This window comes from Otolemur garnettii, unplaced genomic scaffold, assembly GCF_000181295.1.
Source record: "Otolemur garnettii isolate 467f Iridium unplaced genomic scaffold, OtoGar3 scaffold00002, whole genome shotgun sequence".
NCBI classification, from domain to species: Eukaryota; Metazoa; Chordata; class Mammalia; order Primates; family Galagidae; genus Otolemur; species Otolemur garnettii.
This window is the reverse complement of record NW_003852397.1, coordinates 32,460,695-32,472,727: the sequence shown is the minus strand read 5'-3', so window position 1 is coordinate 32,472,727 and position 12,033 is coordinate 32,460,695.

The following is a 12,033-nucleotide window of genomic DNA, read 5'->3' as shown; positions in this document are numbered from 1 at the left end:
TGGTCTTACAATATTGACAAAATAAAAATATAAGCACATAAAATAAATATATTTAAACCTAAGTGAATATCTAAAAGCATTGCAGCAAAAGAAAAATTGGAAAGGAAAATATTGATAAATTTTATGATATTAAAAATTATACATTTTAAAGAGAGCAAATAGAAGATCATAAGGCAAATCAACCAGATATGAATAGTTTTTAGGAACAGATGAATGTCTCATTTTGTGTGTTTCCATATGATTTTGTAAATGTCTTAAAATAAGGAAATTAAATTATTCAGAAAAAACATTTGAAAACAAAATTGCAGTAAAATTCCTCTGAGAAATTAATATTCAAATGACCAACGTATCAATAGAAAAATGAACAAAGGGTGTAAATGAGCTGTTCAAAAGGAGAAAGTACAGAAATCAATGGAATGTTAGAAAATCAGCTTCACAATTACTCAAGGAAATAAATGAGAATAAGAAATGACATTAGTTAATGGCATGCTGGGAAAATATTTAGGGGAAGTATACTGATGTCTGCGACTTTGAAATGCATCAAAAAATAAGGAGTGTAGAAATGTTCCTTTCTCTCCGCATCCACGTCAGCATCTGCATTTTTGAGATTTTGTGATGTGGGCCATTCTCGCTGGGATTAGATGATATCTTAGGGTGGTTTTGACTTGCATTTCTCTAATAATTAGTGATGATGAGCATTTTTTGATGTTTGCCAGCCATTCAACTGTCTTCCTTAGAGAACGTTCTATTCATCTCTCTTGCCCATTGATAGATGGGATTGTTGACTTTTTTCATGTGGATTAATTTGAAAATCTTCTGTACAGCTAAGGAGACAACAACCAAAGCAAATAGAAAACCTACACAATGGGAAAGGATATTCACATATTTTGAATCAGACAAAAGCTTGATAACTAGGATCTATCTCTTGAACATTCTTATATTTTACCACTTCAGTCTTTGATTGGGTCGTCTACTCTGCTTCCTTCCTTCTTCTCTTTAATCAACACCCCACCCCATCCTCAAGCCTTCTCTTCAGGACTCCTTCTTTCATCTGATACGTACTTCACCAGAAATGTTATTTTCCTACTCTGAACTTTAGGGGAAATATAATTGAAAATAAAATCTCTTGTCAACCTAGAAGATCCTCTCCACAAAAATCAGAAAGCATGAAAATAGTTTTCTTATTGAATAAACATTAAAGAAGTTTGTGTTGTGGATCATAGGCAATCTGCTAAGGAGATTGCAAAAACAGAAAGAATGCTCACCCTTTGTATAATCAAACAGATACAACCCATAAGATACATATTCTCAAGATAAGTGATTGTGTTTCAAGTAAGAGGACTTAGCAGCAGGATTTGTCACATGTAGTTCATCTTAAATTCACCTGGTGATTGGGGGGGAGGGTCATTTATGCTTGCGAGTTGCCTTTATCCAAAGGAAAAATAAAGTTCTCATATCTTCACTATAGGTGGTACTCTTGTGAGTTGGAACTAGGTTCCCTGTCAAAGATAGAATCCTATTCTCCCATGGAAACTGGGAGATGGGGTTGCTATCTATCTTGATGATAGGCCCCACATCCTTGAGAAAAACATTAGGCTTGTTTAGTTTTGAAAAATATAGTAGGGAGGGAGAAGGGAGGGGGGAATGCGTGGAGGGAGGGGGTTTGGAGGGATCACTTCTGAGGTTTATCTTATAGGGGTACAAGTGAATCTTTCTAAGAGTAGAATGTGAACGTTTTAAAACAATAACTGAGAAAATGACATGAAGGCTGTGTTGACCAGTTTGATGGAAGTAGTTCGGATTGCATGTGAAAACCCCACACTGTACCCCAGAAGTGCATTAATGTACATAGTTACCATTCAATTAAAAAAAATATAGTAGAACCTCCATAGCTGACCACCTCCCTACATTGACCACCTCCTTAAGTTGACCTGATTTTTATAGACAACACGCAACACATGTATGTATCAGTACAGTAGCCCTAGTTCCTTATGTCCCTGTAAACATCTCTGTATGTTGACCAGTTTGGTATAGTCCCTTGTTTAGTAGAACTTTATAGAGGTTCTACTGTATTTGCATTCATCTCAAAGAGACAGGGAAAGAATTTAGTCTCTTTTCATTTTTTGTATAAGGGAAAATCCCCCCCCCCCCATTTTTAATTTGTATTTTCCCTTACAAATTCACATAGCCTTTTGGGTCCGTTTCATTAAAATGTTTTTTCATTGATAGAGGTATTTGTATATCCCTCATTTTTTCCCTATTAGATCATAGCAGAAAATGTGCCATGCACATTGGCAGTGTGGCACCTGATGTGTCCCTTGCATACAGTTCAGTCTTCTCACCTGTGTTTTTCTTGGCCTACCTCTTGCTTCTGGCCTTTCTATTTAGCCCCTCTCTGGGTTACTAATTCACACACCTCTCTGATCTCTTCTGGGTCTTATCCTTTGAGACTGATGTGGTCTTCTGTGGCTTTGCCTCAAATTATTCTCCTGAGAACTGCCTCATCAAGAAGCCCAGGTCATGGGACCCATACATTTTGTGGACTCTGCCTGTCTTCTTGGTGCTGGCTATAGGACAGGTAGTAGCAAGAAAATAACAGCTATGGCTGTCATGTTGGAAGGATGCCATATGTATTTACTTGCAGCAAAGCTATGTGAAACCTGGGAACTTCAACAGTGAATCAGAGTGTAGGACAAAAGTAGGACACAGTCTTCCACACTTTATGGGCACTTTACTTGTTGAAAGCTATGGTATGTTGTGGTTTATGCTTCAGAGAGAAATGCTCAATGACATGGGGGAAGAATCAAGGTTTTGGAGGTAGCACAGAGAAATGAAGCACTCTGAAGGAGAGAGGCCAATGAGACCTCCCAGAGAGAATAGCAAGGGAAGAGGGGACTCAGGAGAGTATGTCTAATGAGAATGTGTAAGCATTTTACTTTGCTGTGTGTGTGATGTATTCTGTTTCCCATGCAAGATCTTCAACAAATTCTATATTGCTAATTAATGCTTTAGTATGAGTGAATTCTCTTAAGGCAAAGCAATTAGGGTTAAGTTTTGGGTGGTTTGAGCATAGTAAAGAGCAAAAACAGAGATTCCATATGTGGACATCTGACCTCTGGTTTCCATTAATTCTTAAAGAGTGTTGATTCAGAATTATCTCCACAAAGATGAGGACTCCTGGTTGTTTTCCAGCTTTCTAAGAGGAGAATAGAGACAATATTTAATTTAAAGTAATTCAGAGATTAAGTTGAATTAAGAATTTCCCAAAAGTGGAATGATGAATATTGATGTGATTTCAAAAAGGTGATTTCAAAAAGGCACAGATGGGGATGGAAGTGCAATAAGAAGATCTTAAACATACCATAGAATTCATAAAGCAATGCTTTCAGGAAAAGTTTTCTCATCTCTTTTTCTAGATTACAAATACTTATAAAGTTCTGTTTTTATTTGAGTAAGAAGATAGGACTTACAGGGCTTTCCTCCAGTCCTCGACTACTTAAAATTGTGTGATGACTGCCTTCTGCTCTCCTTTTCTCAACCCCAGGCTGACAGGGTCCAGCTAGAGTTGCTCATGCTCTACCAGCCAAGGCGGGGTAACCAGGTGGTCTAAGGCTGCTGCTTACACAAAGGCTAAAGGCCTCTTAATCTCCCCCAGTGAAGCCCTCATCTCCCCTCAGTTTCTCACGTTTTTATAGAGAGCCATTTCACTTGGCTCTCTATAAAAGTCGGCTTCTAATTAACATTATTTTCCAAAGATGTGAAAACTTTTATATGACAATGGTGACTTTGGTTTAAGAAAGCAGAAACATTCTCCACTTATAAACATCCTCTTTCTTAAAAAGTTACTAGACTTTGAATAAATAGCTTTTTATCTCATTCCACCCATCTATAAAGTTACCTGTCACCCTCCCAGGCATTCACGTTGGAAATATAGGGGCCAATATAGCTTATCTTCCCTTCTATCCCATGTCAGAGCTACCATCAAACTCAAGTAATTTTGTTTTCAAACTACAGCAAAGCTCTGTTTACTTCTCTCCATTTTCACAACCACCACCCTAGTCCAAGTCACCATCACTTTTCATCAGGACACTGAAATAGCCTCCAGTCTGATTTCTCTCTTTCCATTCTTTCCATTTAATTCTCACAAAGCAGCCATAGCATTCTTCCCAATATGTAAATGGAATCATGTCATTTTTCTGCTCAAATCCAACTCTTCAATAATTTCTCAATGTTCTTTGTAAAATTCAGACTTTGGAATATGCTCTATAAGGTGCTCACATGGTTCTGTATATGTATAGTCTCTGTGGCTAGCCTTGGGGAAGAACAGGATTGAGAAATAGGAGGACAGAAGATCAGAGAAAACTTTTTCTTCTGAGGCCTTCATTTTGGGGTACTTGTTTCTGAGCTCTATCAGAGGAAACAGGATTTTCCCAGGATTACACAGCTAATAAGTACTGGATGTAAGATTTGAACCTAGGCCATTTGATTCTAGATCCTATCTTCTTAACAACTATGTTATATGGCTTCAGAGATAACACTACTAATATAATAAATGTATTTTATCCTACATTTGTTATAAAAATAGTATTGTACTATTCCCATGGTGTAAATATACATTTTAAAAAATTCCAGTTTTCCCCCAGTTGTTTGGATATTATGTACTCTATTCCCATTATTTTAACTGTTGCTCTTAAAAAATAACATGTACACTTAACATAAAGTCTAATATTTCTATTGTCATCAGAAATAAAAAATAACAATCTAATCACTTTCTCCTGGTTCACAGGCCATTATTTTCTAATAGATTCAATTTGGGATTTATCTTACTGTTTTTTAAATTCACAAGTTCAGGCATTGCTCCATGTCTTTTAACACTTTTTCATATTTCCCAGTTTCTTAGTACTCTGTGCTACATTCTGGCTAATTCCCTTATTTTTTTTCCAATTCACTAAGTGTTTATTCAATTGTGTCTAAAGTACCTTTTAATCTCTCCACTACGTCTTTCCCCCCCTAATTACCATTTTTATTCTCAGAAGTTCTATTTGGTTCCTTTTAAAATCTGCCTAATCAATTATAATTTCTTTAAATATTCCATACAATTTATTTCATGCTCTCTAACCCATAATCCTAAAATCTAAAGTCAGTACATTTTTGTTATTTGTGCTAACCTTTCCTTGTTTTCGATGTTTTTTTCATGAATTTATATTTGGATGGCTGTAGTCTGTGAACACTTGATGGACCTGGATTGAGCATGTTTATCTCCAGAAATAATTTGCATTTGCTTCTGTAGAGTATCTGATGGCACTACCAAATTTGAACTACTTTAAAATAAGTTGTAGGTCTGAGGATTCCCTAAGTAGAAGTAGTATAAATTTAAATCTCAGACCTGTATCAGAGCAAGCCTATAGTTATCATTTCTCAGGAAGTCTATTGTTGTTTTATAATTTTTTTCATCCAGAGAAGGAAAAGAAATAGATAGCTTCCCAGGTTGGCTCCCTTTGCAAGCAGAGAGATGGCTCCTTAACATCCTCTTTAAGTGACTTCTGATACATTTCAGCCTCTCTCATTCCCTGAATCAGCCAGCCATGAAAATACCCCAAACTCTGGGTTTCTGAAATGGGTTTTTGTGCCCCAAAGCAGTAACTTCTGTTAGTACTCTTCACGTATTCTAGCTCTTAGAGATTTCTTGCACTTCTTTGGGAGCCTAACAATGCAATAATAAACTAAATATATGTTACAATTTATGTAGCAAGTGATTGTTTCATGACAAAGATGGAAGGACTTTTCAGAGTACCTAGTCTTTCCTACTGCCCAAGGCAAAACTCCAAGTGGGATCTTCTAAAATGGGGAAGATTCTTAGGGGATCTTCTTGTACCCCTAAGCATAATATTTCAATAAATTCTCAATGTTCTTAGAATAAAGGCTAAATATATCTTTGACATAGACTTGAAGACCTGTATGCAGCTATAGTTTTATATTTATTTGTGTTATGATTTTATTAATGTCTGGTAGTCAGCCTCCCAAGATGACATCCCTTCCCTAGATGATCACCTCCTGGTGTTTATGCTCTGTGTAGTTCTCTCCTATATTTAATTGGACCAATACATGAAACCTAAAATATTGCAGAAATGATATGTGTGACTTCTGAGGTAAAATCATGAAAGGCATTTCCCCTTTACCTTGCCCTGTCAGATACTCACTCTGGAGGAAGTCAGCTGCCATGGTGATCTCTGTATGTTGACCAGTTTGGTCCCACATGGTGTAGAACTGAAGCCTCCTGCCAATAGTCATGTGAACAACCCATTTTGGAGGCGTATCTTCCCTCTCCAGTAAAACCACCATTGGGCCAACGTGGTGACTGTTACTTGATGAGAAACTTTGAGCCAGAGCACCCAGGGAAACATTCCCAAACTCCTAACTCACAGAAACTGTGTGAGATAATATATTATTACTGTTTTTTAAAGCCACTAGGTTTGGGGGTAATTTGTTATGCAGCACTAGATAACAACAGGTAACCAATTCAATATCTATCTCTTCCCTTCCATGGAACACTTCATAAAGCAGAGACTGTTCTTGCTTACCCTTACCTGCCCTGTGCCTGCCATATAATAGACACTCAGAAGTATTTGCTGAATCAACAAATAAAGTAATGATTATAAATATCGAATATCCTGTGCCTGGAAATGACCAGAAGAGCTCCATGGTGAGAAGCTACTGGAAAAAAATACTTTGAAATTATAATAGTGGCCAATATTTTCCCTACAGACTGAAAAATTTTAGATTTGGAGGATGCTAATGTGGAATACACTGTATATAGTGGGTTTTCAAAATATTTGGATAGTGAAAGATGACAACAGAGATCAGGCTAAGTAGTTCTCATCATTAATCTCCTTAAGGAAAACAATACATCACAAATGTTCCCAAATGGTTTTGGTTCTATTCCAAAGTAAGGACTGAGAGGGGAAAGATAAAATGCTTGTCTAGAATTTGAGTATGTGGATGTTTCTGGGCATGTGGATATGTGTTCATTGAAGTAATGGTGGTGGCAGTGGTATTGGTGACGGTGGCCCTGGGAATGGGGTGGAAGTGCCTCCTCCATACCTTTGCTTGTCTGTCCTTTTTCCTCCCATCAAATAACAACTCAAGTCCCATTTCCTCTGGAAAGTTTTCTCTGATCTGTCCAGTTCTCAGGGGTCATTTCCTCCTTCAGCTTCTATTGCAGTTACTATCTATGGGTCCCTCATGGGGTTCTTAGCTGGCATTACTTTATATTAGGGTTTATCCTTATTTGTAAACATACTGTGTACCTGATTTCCTCCCAGGAGGCAGAGAGCATTCTTAGCTAAATAGGATTTCCCCAGTCAGAGTTACTGCTCAGAGCAGTGGAAAACACACATAGCCCCAAGTATGGCTGAGGAGGAAGTGGAAGTCATTTTCAGAGTCCCCAAGTATCCGTTTTAGTTTCAGCCTCAAGAAGAAAGTGCTTAGCCAGAGAAAGAAATATTATGATGAGGCAGAGTCAGAAACTAGCCAGGAAATAGACTGGGAGGCAGGAAGAGATAAGGAGATTGTGGGTGCAGGTATGAAAATGCAGGATCAAGAACTTGCTCTTATGGGGTATTGTTTATATGGTCTCTGGGATAGATTGTCAAACTCAAAGTTACAGAACTAGACTGATGTTCTTTCCCAAACTAAACTACTATAATTCCTCAAAGATTGTTTTTTTACTTACTTCAAGGTATTGCACAGTGCTCTAAACATGATAGCTACCTAGTAAATTTACATGTATTTACATACTTGTCATACATAAACACATCCTGTATCTTTATACATATAATATAGAAAATATTTGAAAATTTTACTATATTTATACTTGATCTTATACCCCAGTGAGATAAAAATTATAATCTTCACTAGACAGATAAGTCAGTTGAGACTTAGGTATCTTTAAGCAGTATATATAAAGCCAACTGAATCATTGTTGGTGAATCTCTAAATTAAAATGGAAGTAAAACCTGCACTTGCAATGTTCTCTGAGCTAACTATATAGTGTAATAGAGGTCACTTGGACCAAACTGAATGAATAGGTAAGAGTCATTTGTAATCAGAAAATAAGTTGTATACAAATACAAATAGAATTTGCTAAAAAACATGTTTTTTTCCTTATTTACTCATTTGTGATATGTGTCTAAATTATCACTACTCCAAATCAATGAGGTCCAAAGGAATATGGTTCAATTGCTGCATGATGTGTTAAAGTATTAATTTGTGTTTGTTTTCTTATACTTATTCCTTCTGCCATTTCAAATAGGTATAAACGCCCTGGGTAATCTCCAGGATTTTAATTCATTTTTTACATTTTATTTTTGGTAAGGGTAAAACCTGAAGCTACCTGAAATCAAAGGATCTTCACATATATGCTGGAACCTAAATTCATCAATGTCATAATTCAAAATGCCATTGAGGAGAAATTAGGGAAGAAAGAAGAGGATATATGACATAAATCTCAACCCTATCTATGAAGAAATGTGTTTGGGGCATAGAGTGTGTTTAAAATACTTTTTTTTTGGCTGGGGCCACGTTTGAACCCCCTACCTCCAGCATATGGGGCTGGCGCCCTACTCCTTTGAGCCACAGGTGCTGCCCATCTTTAAAATACTTTGATTTGAATGTCTATAGATAGGGTTAACTTTAACCAGATTGACATAGTCTCTTCCTCTTTCTGGCATTTGATTCGAAACTTCTGCTAAAAGATGATAGTAGGAGGGAAGTGGAAGCCATATTTTCAATGTAGGAGGGTCTGGTAAGTGGGAGAGAGGCATACTTAGTGTGTCTAGAAAGAGCTGAATGTAGAGACAACCTTTCAATATCTGAAAACTAAAAGCTAAATTTAATGCTATCTTTATAAGGGAGAGCTCTGCTGTTCACAAAGACTCTGAATAAAAATTACAAGCTGTGGATGTGACCTGCAGTTGTTGGTAAGTATGTGTGGGTTGTGTTGTTTTCAGAGGTGGGAGTGGATTGACTTCAGCTGTAGAAGCAATTTCACTGGAGTAAGCCTATCAGCTGATTTCCAAAGTGGGGGGATGTCATTAATTGGCTAGCTTTCAGAGGGATTTATGGTCTCACTGTATGGAGTAGCATTTTTGGCATTTACTTGTTCTCATGACTATAGAACTACCAGTCTTTTCTTAAAAGACTTTTTATTTTATTTTTTGTTTTGTTTAATTCTTAGAAAGAGGAAACCTTGAGCTCAGGTTTGCTGCCTAGACAACAATTTCCACACCCACACGATATTTCCAAAACAGGGAACTTCCAGACCATAGAGGATCATTGGGTTATAGACACGTGAGGGGTAAGCACAAGGGCCTGGCAGTGAAATGCCTTTCCCATTCTCCAGGTGAAGTGGAGACCTCATGACTTTTGCTGTCTTCTAAAAGGGAGGTGACTCAACAACAATTAATGGTGACTTGCCACAACCCAGGGAAACTGGCGCTCAAGTAAGATTTGAGTTCATTTATAGAAAATAAATAAATGCAGTACTTTTTGCACCCCTGTGTTTGTAGACTGACGCAATTTCTCTCATTTTATGCATGGGGAGATTGATACATAATAGTCATTGAAAGGTGGAAGAACATGAAGGGAACAGTTAAAAGGGGGCCAGGTGTTTTTTTTTTTTTTTTAAACTGGATGTGGAAAGTAAGTGTGAGAGCCAAACTAGCTCCATTTTGTTGTTTACAGCACAAGCTCCATTCTTGGCTGTTTACAGCACAAGCCCCATTCCTGGCTGTTTACTGCATAAGTTCCATTCGTAGCCCCTCCACCCCAACCTCTGCCAGTGAAACCTCCAGGGCCACTCCCTGCTGCCTCTCCCCCACCCCAGGTTGCACAGCCACTGAGCCGTAAACTGAGTCACCTTAGGCAAACAGCTGCTATAATAAACAATAAGTTTCTATTACCTTGAAATACAGGTAATCAGGTTGCACCAACTCTAGCCCCCGGTTAAGGGACCCCCACCCCTCACCTGTACCAATCCAAAATCACCTTTACTAGTGAAATCATCAGCTACCAATGCAAATCCTCCTTTACTTCCTCCTTTACTAATGAAATCACCAACCACTAATGAAAAGTGTACTTGTACTGGACCCTACCCCTCTTGCTTTCTGTACCCATAAAAACTTCCTCCACCCCGGGTTCAGGGCTCATCCTAGGCTTGCGTGCCAGGAGAGTCCAGACCGGTCTGAATAAAATCTCACCTTGTGCCCTTTACATTGGAGCGTGTCTCGAGTTCGTCTGTTGGGGCTAATTTGGGAGGAATTTTCGGACCTAACATAAGAATTAGGGGTTTGTAGCCCAAACATTCCTTCCTTAGCCTCTCAAAATAATTGTACCATTTCTGAGATGAAGGAGCTGGGCTAGATGATTTCTAGGTTCATTTAGATCTAACATACTGACTGATTTTATTAATGTTGTTTCTAAAAGGACTATGATAGTAGATTCCAATGTACATGCATCATTGTTAAGAAGCCAATTAATTCATTCATTAATGCCAGAGGAGAGTTAATATGCTTAGTTGTTTTACATATAATTATATTGTTCTACATTGTAAATGATTTCATGCCACTTATCTCATTTTATCCTCCAGTATACCCTGAAACTCATATAGGATAGGAGATATTAGAAGTGCCCAAAAGTTCTCTGTGGCCCCTTCCCAGCCCCACTACTCACACTAGGAGGAATGATGAGAGGGTAACAGAGCTCCTGGTGCTTCTAGAAAGATACTTATCCTCAGCATTCAAGGATTCACCACCCTGAAAAAAGATTCCATTCTGGAGTCTTTTGAGACTTTCCACATTAGTCACCATAAAAAGCCCAACACTTAAGTTCTGAGCCATCACTTGGATTTCCACTCTGTCTTCCACTGCTCTCCAAATCCCCAGACCTCTCCCTGCATCTCCTAGAATCTTTAAGTCATCAGCTCACTTCTCTGTGCCCACAATCTCCTCTACAAGCATTACCTTTATCTGCTTGTCCTCACTGGACTCCTGAGGGCACATGTTTCTGTAAGGCTGCTCAGGTGGGAGCTATTTTCTCCCATAGCACCGTGTTGAGAAGCAGAGTTCCTTACTGTTGCTTCCAGGATGTTTCTCAGTTCTCTCTAATGCTCCAACCTTTAATCTCATGCAATTTCACTCTTGTTCTCCATCCTCACTCCCAGACTCAGACATCTTCAGGTCCCTGTGTCACTGCAGGAAGATTTTAGCTGAGGCTCATGATCACTCTCTATCTCTATATTGCCTTCATTCTTGATGACTTGAATATCCGTATGGATTGATCTTCCAATATCCTGACTTCTAAGCTCCTTGATTTTTAACTGAGATACTGCCTACCTCAGATAAACACTTCCATGGCCCACAATGGTCCCCGAAATTACCTGTAACTGTACCCTCCATTATCTTGCTTCCAAGCTTTTGGGTCTCTGTTTCAGCTCACTTAGGATATCCAGGGCCAATAAGTTTTGTTGACCTACTGAGACCTACACTCCCTTGATCCTATCACCTTTGCACCATCCCTCTCTCCTTCCCACAATGCCTGTACTTCTCAGATTTCAGAGACTATCATAATCATTTTCCTCAATGCATCCTCAATTTCCTGTTCCTTTTGTGTGTGTGTGTGTTTGTCTCCATCCATATCAGGTAAAACTCAACCTTAGTAAATAGTTTTCCACGTTTCCCACATGCATCCCGCAGTAAACATAGCTGGGGAAAATTACCTATGTTGACCAATTATGCTGCCCAGCAAATCAAAATTACATTTTTGTGGCCTGTTGCTACTCTAAGTGTGGTTAATAGTTGCACAGCATCAACATCAGATTGTTAGGAATGCAGGATCTCTAACCATAGCCCAGTCCATTTACTCAGAATATGCTTTTTAACCAGGTCCCCAGGTAATTCGTGAGTACATTAAAGTTTGAAAAGAGTGACCTAGCAGATGACTTAAAACCTTCTTAGTTCTCAAACCTCCAATACCTCT